Here is an 8,377-nt window from a genome sequence, read left to right on the forward strand (position 1 = left end):
CTATTTGAAAAAACACCTCTGCAAAAATAATGCAAGTTAAAGTTCATCTCCAGGGAAGCTGATGTAAAACTGTTCAGCTCTAGAGAGTATTTCTTCCGTTAAATCTGTATTATAGGGTATTACTTCAGATTGTACGTTAAAATGTTTCTTCTCTGTTCAGAGCCATCTTTGGGCTTTGGGAACAGCCCCCATTACCTCTCTCCCCCAGCATCTGCTTTCTCTGGGAGCAATGAAACTGGCCATATCCTCAGTGGGTGCATGGGAGGCAGGGCCATTCTCATCATATCTGCGAAGGGACTTCGGAAAAAATCCTGAAAGACACATTGCAATGTGTGTCAAAATTCAGAAGGAAAATGTGTGGTTCTTGACCTTGCAAGCAGAGTCTGGTGTAACCAGGTAATGTCCATGGTCAGAGGCAAGGATTTGCAGTTTTTTACCATAGTAAATCAGAATTCTCTGGTAGCCAGTCTTTTCATAACAGAAGAAGGGGGCTCGCTCTCCGTCTGGAGATCTTTTACAGGTGATGAGTCTCCTGGAGGAGATTATTTTTGCTGAACACTTCTTTAAAATAACCTTCTTTTCTTTCCCTGCTTTCAGCTGAGCTCACTGTGGCTTTCACTTTGGTCCTGCCTCAGCTCAGACGTAATGAACATCTTGCTCATATTAGGTTGCCCTGTAAAATAGAGGAGTGGGAGAGTGTTGAGAGTAAATTGAGAAATAGTTCAGGGAAAGAATTTAATGAAGGAGGCTTAAAGTAGAAGGCTGAAGCCTTGTGAAGGGTTAAAGTCTTTCTGGGACAGAAGTGTTTGAGAGTGGTTTTCTCAGGATAAGGGCGGCATTTGTCTTTCCACTGGAATCACTGGAGCCCCATTGCCTATGGATGGTAACAGCAATGTTTACCTGTTTGTGAACAAGCTTAGTTCTCCACATAACATTTCTGCATAATAGTTTTTGGGTTTTGTTATAAGGCAAACTTTGTGTATGAAATAACAACTTTCAGAAATTGAAACCCCCCCATTACTTCTAAAGATAAAAAAGTGTGAATTTGGTTCATATTAAATATAGGTTGATACAGGATTTTGTATGGATTGCTAATATCCCCTCAGATTTATCCTTATTTCATGAACCATCAGGTCAAACCATGAAGGAATGAACAGCACAATGGAGATTACACCTAAAAGTGAGTCATGAAGTTACAGAGGGTCATTCATAGTATTCTAATTTGTGGGAGCCTCATTACCTGATGTAGAATATCATATGTAGGCATATCAGTAGTTTATTTCATTTTCTGCATTAGTTTAGTCATGCTTGGTGAGCACCACTGCTGCTGGAAATGTGCAAACTTCTCAATGTTCAGAGCTTCTACATACAATGGTATGTGTAGCATGCAAATTATAAATATGAGGAGCAAAAGTCAACAAAGGTGTGTGCAATTCTTCCCATTTTTGGTGTTCCACAACGCTTGTTTGTCCTTTCCCCAGGACCATATTACATGTCCATATGACATGTGTGTGTTGTGTGTGCCCTGCCCAATAGCACTGAAAGTTGTTAACTCTTGACAATTTGAGGGCAGACAAAGGAGCATCTGTTGTATGTTGCGGGTTCTTTTTTTTTTTTATGCTGATAATGTTGATACAAATACTTTGATCTTTAACCTGTTTGACTTCGTGGAAAAGATTCTGACCGTGTGGATGTCTAAGTAATTTGCATCAGCTCATAAATCTAAATAATTTTCAAACTCTGCTACTGATTTTATGATCTCCTATATTATACAATCGGAAGGATTTTTCACTCTTCCACATTTCTGTCTAAGTCTTTGGAGATGGTGAAAGCTGAGCCTATAGTGTCCTGTTTCTGTGGCAGGAAGGGCACACACAGAATTTGTAGGACTGGGAAGATGAAGAGGGTTTTCACCTCCTTTGTTCTTGTGCAGATGTTTGTCATGCTTAGCATCCATTCTCCTTTTATGCCTTTATTAAAAGCCTTCTCTCCATAGAGTATAAATTTTGTAGCCTACTTGAGCTTTCAGTGATGTTGCAAAGGTCTTCCCATGGCAGACATGAATAAAGGAGCAATACTTGAATATTTTTTTTGTAATAACTCCTGTGGTTTAGGAGAGGCTTACTGTTATCACTGGAATGTAATAAAATCTTCTTTTGAACATTTTTGATGAAGGGTGAACTCTTTCCATGCCCGAGTCTGTGCAGTACCCTCCCAGTCATCAGATCCTGCTCAGTATTCCTCAAAATGCTCTTGACATTTAAAAAATGCTCTGGATTAACGACTCCCTCACATCTCAGATCAGCACCTTACAGACAACTCTGGACTTCCTTTCTCTGATAATATTGCTACATGAAAATATGTTTCTTCTGGACTTGTCAGACTTCTGAAAATTTGTGATTTGTAGAAGAAATTCCACTTCACCACAAATGTCCAGATTGAACAGAGGAGGAAGGAGAAGAGGAGGACCTTCACACTCACCTCTCTTCCACTTCAGAGTTCCATGTTAGACACTGAGTCCTTCTGGTCTCATTCAGACCAAATGCAAGTTTTGGCCAGATTTTCTCAGTAGAATGTCTCCAAGTTGGGCTATTTCTTTGCACTGAATATCAGCAGGTTGAAATTGCTGAGGCATCTGTCAGAGAACAGTAACTATCACTGCTTTCCTCTTACCCAAATCATGCGTGGCCAGCAATGGCACTTTGCAGCTGGAAGGAAACAAAGAGCCATTACTTTCAGTGCACGCTCCTGATCAGGTTATATATTGATAGTTTGTGCTAGGAAGAAGGGTTTATGAGTGCCTCTGGCAACTGGTGGTTTGAGCTGTGCACCTATAAATTCCAAGTTGGCAATATCAAACAAAAATTATTCTCTGGCTATAGCCTGGGGTAACAGAGAGTGAGAAAAGGCAGGCTGCACTGCTAATCCATAACCACAGAAATTACCTCCATTCCAAAACAAACACTACATAAATTTTTTAAAGCTGGTCAACACAATATATATAATAAAATGTCAGTAGTGTAATTCAAACCAACCTTAGAAATTGTGATATATTGCATTTGGTCTTTTCTACAGTTCCGTACCAGAGTTAACTAAGAACAAATGTTGACAACCATTTTTTGAAGCTCATTCTGCATAATGAATATTATCACCAAACCATTCTACTTTGATGACAGTACTTGTTGAATTATTACCAGACAACACCTACACCCTCATGAAAAGACACTAATTGTAAATAATTTTTTTTTGCATTTAAAATGTCATAAACATTTGTGAAACTCAATATAATTATTCTGTTGTTCACAATGCTACAGCTGAGAGAAGGCTCTAATGTTAGAGATTTGGCAGCAGTTGTATTTGAAAAGTGATAAACCCATTATGTGTTTGGAATATATCCCCCCATCTGTTGACAAAGCAAAATTATAAAAAAAAATAGACTGAAATAAAGTGTTTTTAATAACCAGTTTTCTTTCTCCCAACAATAAAATAAACATAATTTAACAAATAAAATGTACAACAGTTTACACAAGACAATTTTTACAGTTTCATGGGAGATTTTGAAATTTTCTCTCTGGATTATCTCAGGTATTTCAGGCAGGTGTTTGTGCTATCTGTAAGGCTCACTTGCTATAATGAATTTCATTTTGTGGGAACCTACTTAACCCACCCTACTTAGTTAAATAATTTAGCAAATTAATTCTGCTTTTTCTCTACCTCTTTGCTGCATCTGTGCTCCATAGCTAAGGAACAGACATTGCAATACTGTAAGAACTGTATGATTCATAAGCAAATTGAATTTAAAAGGCAGCTACAAAGTACAGAAAATACATGGTATTTTCAGACTTCTCATTAGGGCATGATGTTGTATTTTCATTTTTGTCCTTTGATAAGCATCCTGTCCTTAGATCAGAACATGCCGAGTCTTCTCTCCTTTCCTCTTCTCCTTTCCTCTGCCCAGATCATAGGTCTGGCTGCAAACCTCTGCTGTGGCCACTGAACTCCCCAATGTGTTAAGACCTTCACTTAGTTTTGAATTATCAGAAATTGCACAAGCTAAGGACACATCTCTGTGTCCAAGCATAGTCCTCAAACACCAGGGAATTTTTCTGTTATTGGTATCCAGGAGCCACTTCTTCACCTGATTTACAGACTTTATTCTCACCTGCTCGCCTTGTACAGAGGGCTGCTGAACACTTTGAATAACTTCAACAGGGTTTTGGTGAATTTAGCACTTATTCTGTAGCCCTCATCTTGTGGTTTGAATTTCTGTATCCCATGTAAGGGATTCTTTGTTGCAGGCACTTTTGATTCAAATCAGGATACAGTAAAATGCAAATCCATTTTTTCTTTCACAACATAGAAACAGAAATCACAGTTACAGACACTTGGGACCACAGGAGACAGAAAGTCGTGCTGAAACTACCATTGCCAAGATCCAAACAGAAAACTCCCTCTCCCTGTATTTACCTGAGTTGAAGTAGATGCTTGATGTATTACTTTGTACACAACCACTGCCTCAGGTTGTGTTTCACAGGGACAACCCATTCTCAGCAGAACAAGACAGGTTTTTAGCTCCTCCCACTCCGGATGTCCTCTGTGTTCCTCCTCTCTTTCACTTCCCCTTTTTCTACATATTATCAGCTTCAACGCTGTTCTGGGGATAGCTGTAACACAGCTCTGAGAGGTGATGGTTGCACAGTGTGATAAACTTTAATATATCCAAAGAACTCATCTAATCAAGAATGAAGACAGTAGGAGGGAAAAAGAGGGAGAAGTTATTCTTTCTATTTCCTGATTCACTTTACCTGACAGGTGGGAGAAGAAGCCATACCTGCAGGGCAGGGAGAGTCCAAATTTGTCAGGATCAAATGGAAAGGAGGGACTGGATGAACAACACTGGTTTATAATGCATTAACTTGTATAGATCTGAGGTATTTCCTTCTGAGCCAGTCACCCCAGGCTGTATTTGCTGCAGGTGGAGAGAAATAAGTATGTATTATCACATAAAGATTTCTCTCATTAGGCTTCTTAGACAAGTAAGTCAGGTATCTCAACAGTTCAAATGGCTCCCTCTCCACAAGTGCCTGTTTACATATTTCCATTTGCAATAATGGTAGCCTTTGGTGGCCTGTACAGATTTGGATATCTGATTTTGGATAACTGAAGCATTGGGTGAAAAATATCCTGGATTTAGAAGGTGCCTTTCTATGCAGAGCAGGTCTGAGAATCAGTTCATGTGGGGACACACTAGACAGGAATCAGCAAACTTTGAGTTTCAGTTTTCAGGAGGTGTTCTTACAAGATGGTACACTTCAAATGCTAATGATTATATGATTTAATTCAGGGTGGTCACACAAGGCTTTTATTAGAAATTCAGACTTCAGCCTAGTTGTCTTCTCTGCTGGAAGACACAGAGAAAACTATGATAAATTAAGTGTCAAGTGTGATATACAGATAAATGTTGCCATGAAGTGTGTTCCTCTGGAATTTAACCAGACTTACAAGCCAGTGTAGCACTGCAAACTAGATTTAGTACTGGTAAAGTCAATTCAAAATGTCTCTCTTTTGTATCTAAATACCTGTCAGTCTTCTTTTGCATAAGGTCCGTGTGATGATAATTTTTTGAAACATACAAAACACGTTTAAATTTTCAAGAAACATTTCCTTACAACTATTTTGTACATCAGTGTAATTTTTGCACCATAAATGGCACTGAGCTTAAGTGTCTTGTGTAATAAGTGTCTTGAGTCCCTTTAGCCTTCACATTCACAGTTACACATTGATTTTCAGTGTAGTGGATAGATAAGGAAAAGTGAACTTGTTTGTGCAATCAAGGAATGCATCTGGTCTTTCCTTAATTCAGATATGGTCTTTCTGAGAAGCATTTAGCCTAACATTATGAAGTGTCACTTTCTACTTATCAGCTGGAACCGGCATGAAGGTGGCCTCTCCAGATCCACTTCACAGTTACAGTGACTGGTTTCTGAAAATAGAGAGTTCAGTCAGGTGATTCACTCAGGCTGTTATGACAGCTGAATTCTTATTTTATTCCCTGATTTCACAGCAGTCTCCCTAGATAAGGCTTTGAAAGACAGACCTAATAGGGTGCTTGTCAGCAACATGGCTTTACTTGTTAGGAAGCTGGGGGCACTTGTGTTGCTCAGATGATGGTGGTGCTGCTCCCTGTTTCTTTCATCTGGATATTCCTACTTCAGGGAACAGAATGTTGAACAGCAGTGATTTGTATGATTTCTTCAGGCCAACTTGATGCCTTTCCTTTGAGAAGAGGGCAATACGGTGCTTTTATCAAAGCCTTGGAAAGTCATGGCAAAGGATGAGTTGTCCATTCTTATCCCAAGAGAAAACAGGATTGTTGAAGCACTTTGCTGTGTGCTTGCAGTTTTCCATGTCTGTTTTCTGTCTCATATGACCTGGTTGTTGCTCAACTCATGCCCTGTTGGCACATCTACCATTACCAGGAAAAGTCTTTTGAAAATCAGAAATATATAAACTATCCACCTGCTGCCTGACAATCCCAGTTTGCTGACTTAAGAGTTTGCTCCTCTCAATTGTCCGTCACCATGAAAATAATTTTAAAAAATCCTAGAATAAAGCTTAATGAAGTTGTTGCAGTATTTGATAAACCCTGCACTTCTGCAATAAAATAAGTAAGATTGCACAGGGTTTTTCAAGGCAATTGCCAATCATTAAGTAGATTTACTGATCATACAACTTTTGAGTGAACTTGGCCAAAAAAAAGTGGCTTATATTTGGGCTATGTAAACTCACCTGTTTAATGAAAATTTTTATAAGAAGCACATCTTGAAGATGTGGGTGTATGACTAACAAAAATGGAGGCCATCAGCTGAAGCATTTTTAATAGTACATGTGGCTTGCCAAATCTAGACAGCTTACTCAAATAGAAAAATAATTTGATGTGGTTTTATTTTTGTTTGTGAAGTTTGGGTTACACCTATTAGGTACAATTAGATATAGTCTCTCTAGTAACAGCTATTTTGAACAATAATAACCTTAGGATGCAGCATAGCTTCTTTGTTTCAGTTTTTCTGAATTATATAATAAATATAATTTAAAAATAAGGTTGAACAATATGTGCAAATAGAAAGAAAGGTAGAATTTCAAATGAGATTGAGGTTGAAAGTTGTTTCACCAAAATTGTGGTTTTGAGCTAAAATTGGTTGAATACTGTCAGAGAATACAGAACAGTGAGGATCCTGTGTTTGATATACTTTTCACATTTAGATGTAGTTTACACATACCAACTTAGACCTAAGTGGTTGAAGAATCCTCAGTAGCACACAAATGGATAAGTGGTAGATGGTGAAAAATAATTGCTAAGGAAACCTGGGGTTTTTTCTGTTGTCATTCTAAACCTTATTTAGCTGTTGTTTGTGCATAAAGAGAAGGTATTTGTATGAAGTCCCCCTTAAGTTCCAGAGTCTTCTCAGGAATTACTTTACGTGTAAAAATTACTTTTTCTTTTACAATGTTTTTTCATGCTTAGAGAAGATCTACTTTACTACAGAAAATAATACTTACTACACTTATTACCACACTGTGTTGAACTCATTATTTAGAATTGTATGAGATGCATTTCAAAATACAAGTTTTTCATAAAATCTCCTCTGTCCAAATGTCAAAAGGCATCTAGATCAATATTAGACTGAAAAATTTAAGGTGAAGCATTCTAAAGATCACTGAGAAGTGAGTGTTAGACAAGAGCGACCGCAGTGCCTCCTAAACCAGTCTTGCAAATTAGTTATTCCAGGCTGCAAAAGGACTGTATGCATTTGCTAGTTATTGTCTGTTGCCAACTGTGTGTCACTCTGGACAAGCCCAGAACATATGCAAAAGCTCTGCAGTCAGTATACATCGTCACTGGCACTTAGGATATTCATTAAACTGGAAGATATATTCTGTTTTTTAAAATAAAAATTCTTCTGTCTAAAATGTTGCTGTATATTCATCTGTTGTGACATTTATACGATTGCCTTTTATATCTTCATGGTTTTCTCCCCAGTAGTATATTTTCCAGTCAACCACTATGTACCTTTCTGTGAGTCTTATTAAAGAGCTAGGCTAGCTACCTGCCTGTAAATCCATGAAATCTGTTTTGTATCATTTACTGCAATGCATAGTTGAAATGCCAGCCTGTACCAAATGCACATAATCACCTTAGTCCAACAAGGTCCAGCTGCAAATGAAGGTTTAGGTGGACTGTAGGTGTTGTCCCTGTCCTGCCCCTGGTAGCTCCAGAAAGTGTCCAGTGCACAAGGAACACACTTTTTAATAGGAAGTGTCTCCATCATGTGCCCAAAATTGCTGTTCTCTTCCTGCCTTGAGTGAGAACAGGGCT

Source organism: Pyrgilauda ruficollis, unplaced genomic scaffold (assembly GCF_017590135.1).
Source record: "Pyrgilauda ruficollis isolate IOZ18807 unplaced genomic scaffold, ASM1759013v1 scaffold8, whole genome shotgun sequence".
In the NCBI taxonomy this organism is placed as follows: Eukaryota; Metazoa; Chordata; class Aves; order Passeriformes; family Passeridae; genus Pyrgilauda; species Pyrgilauda ruficollis.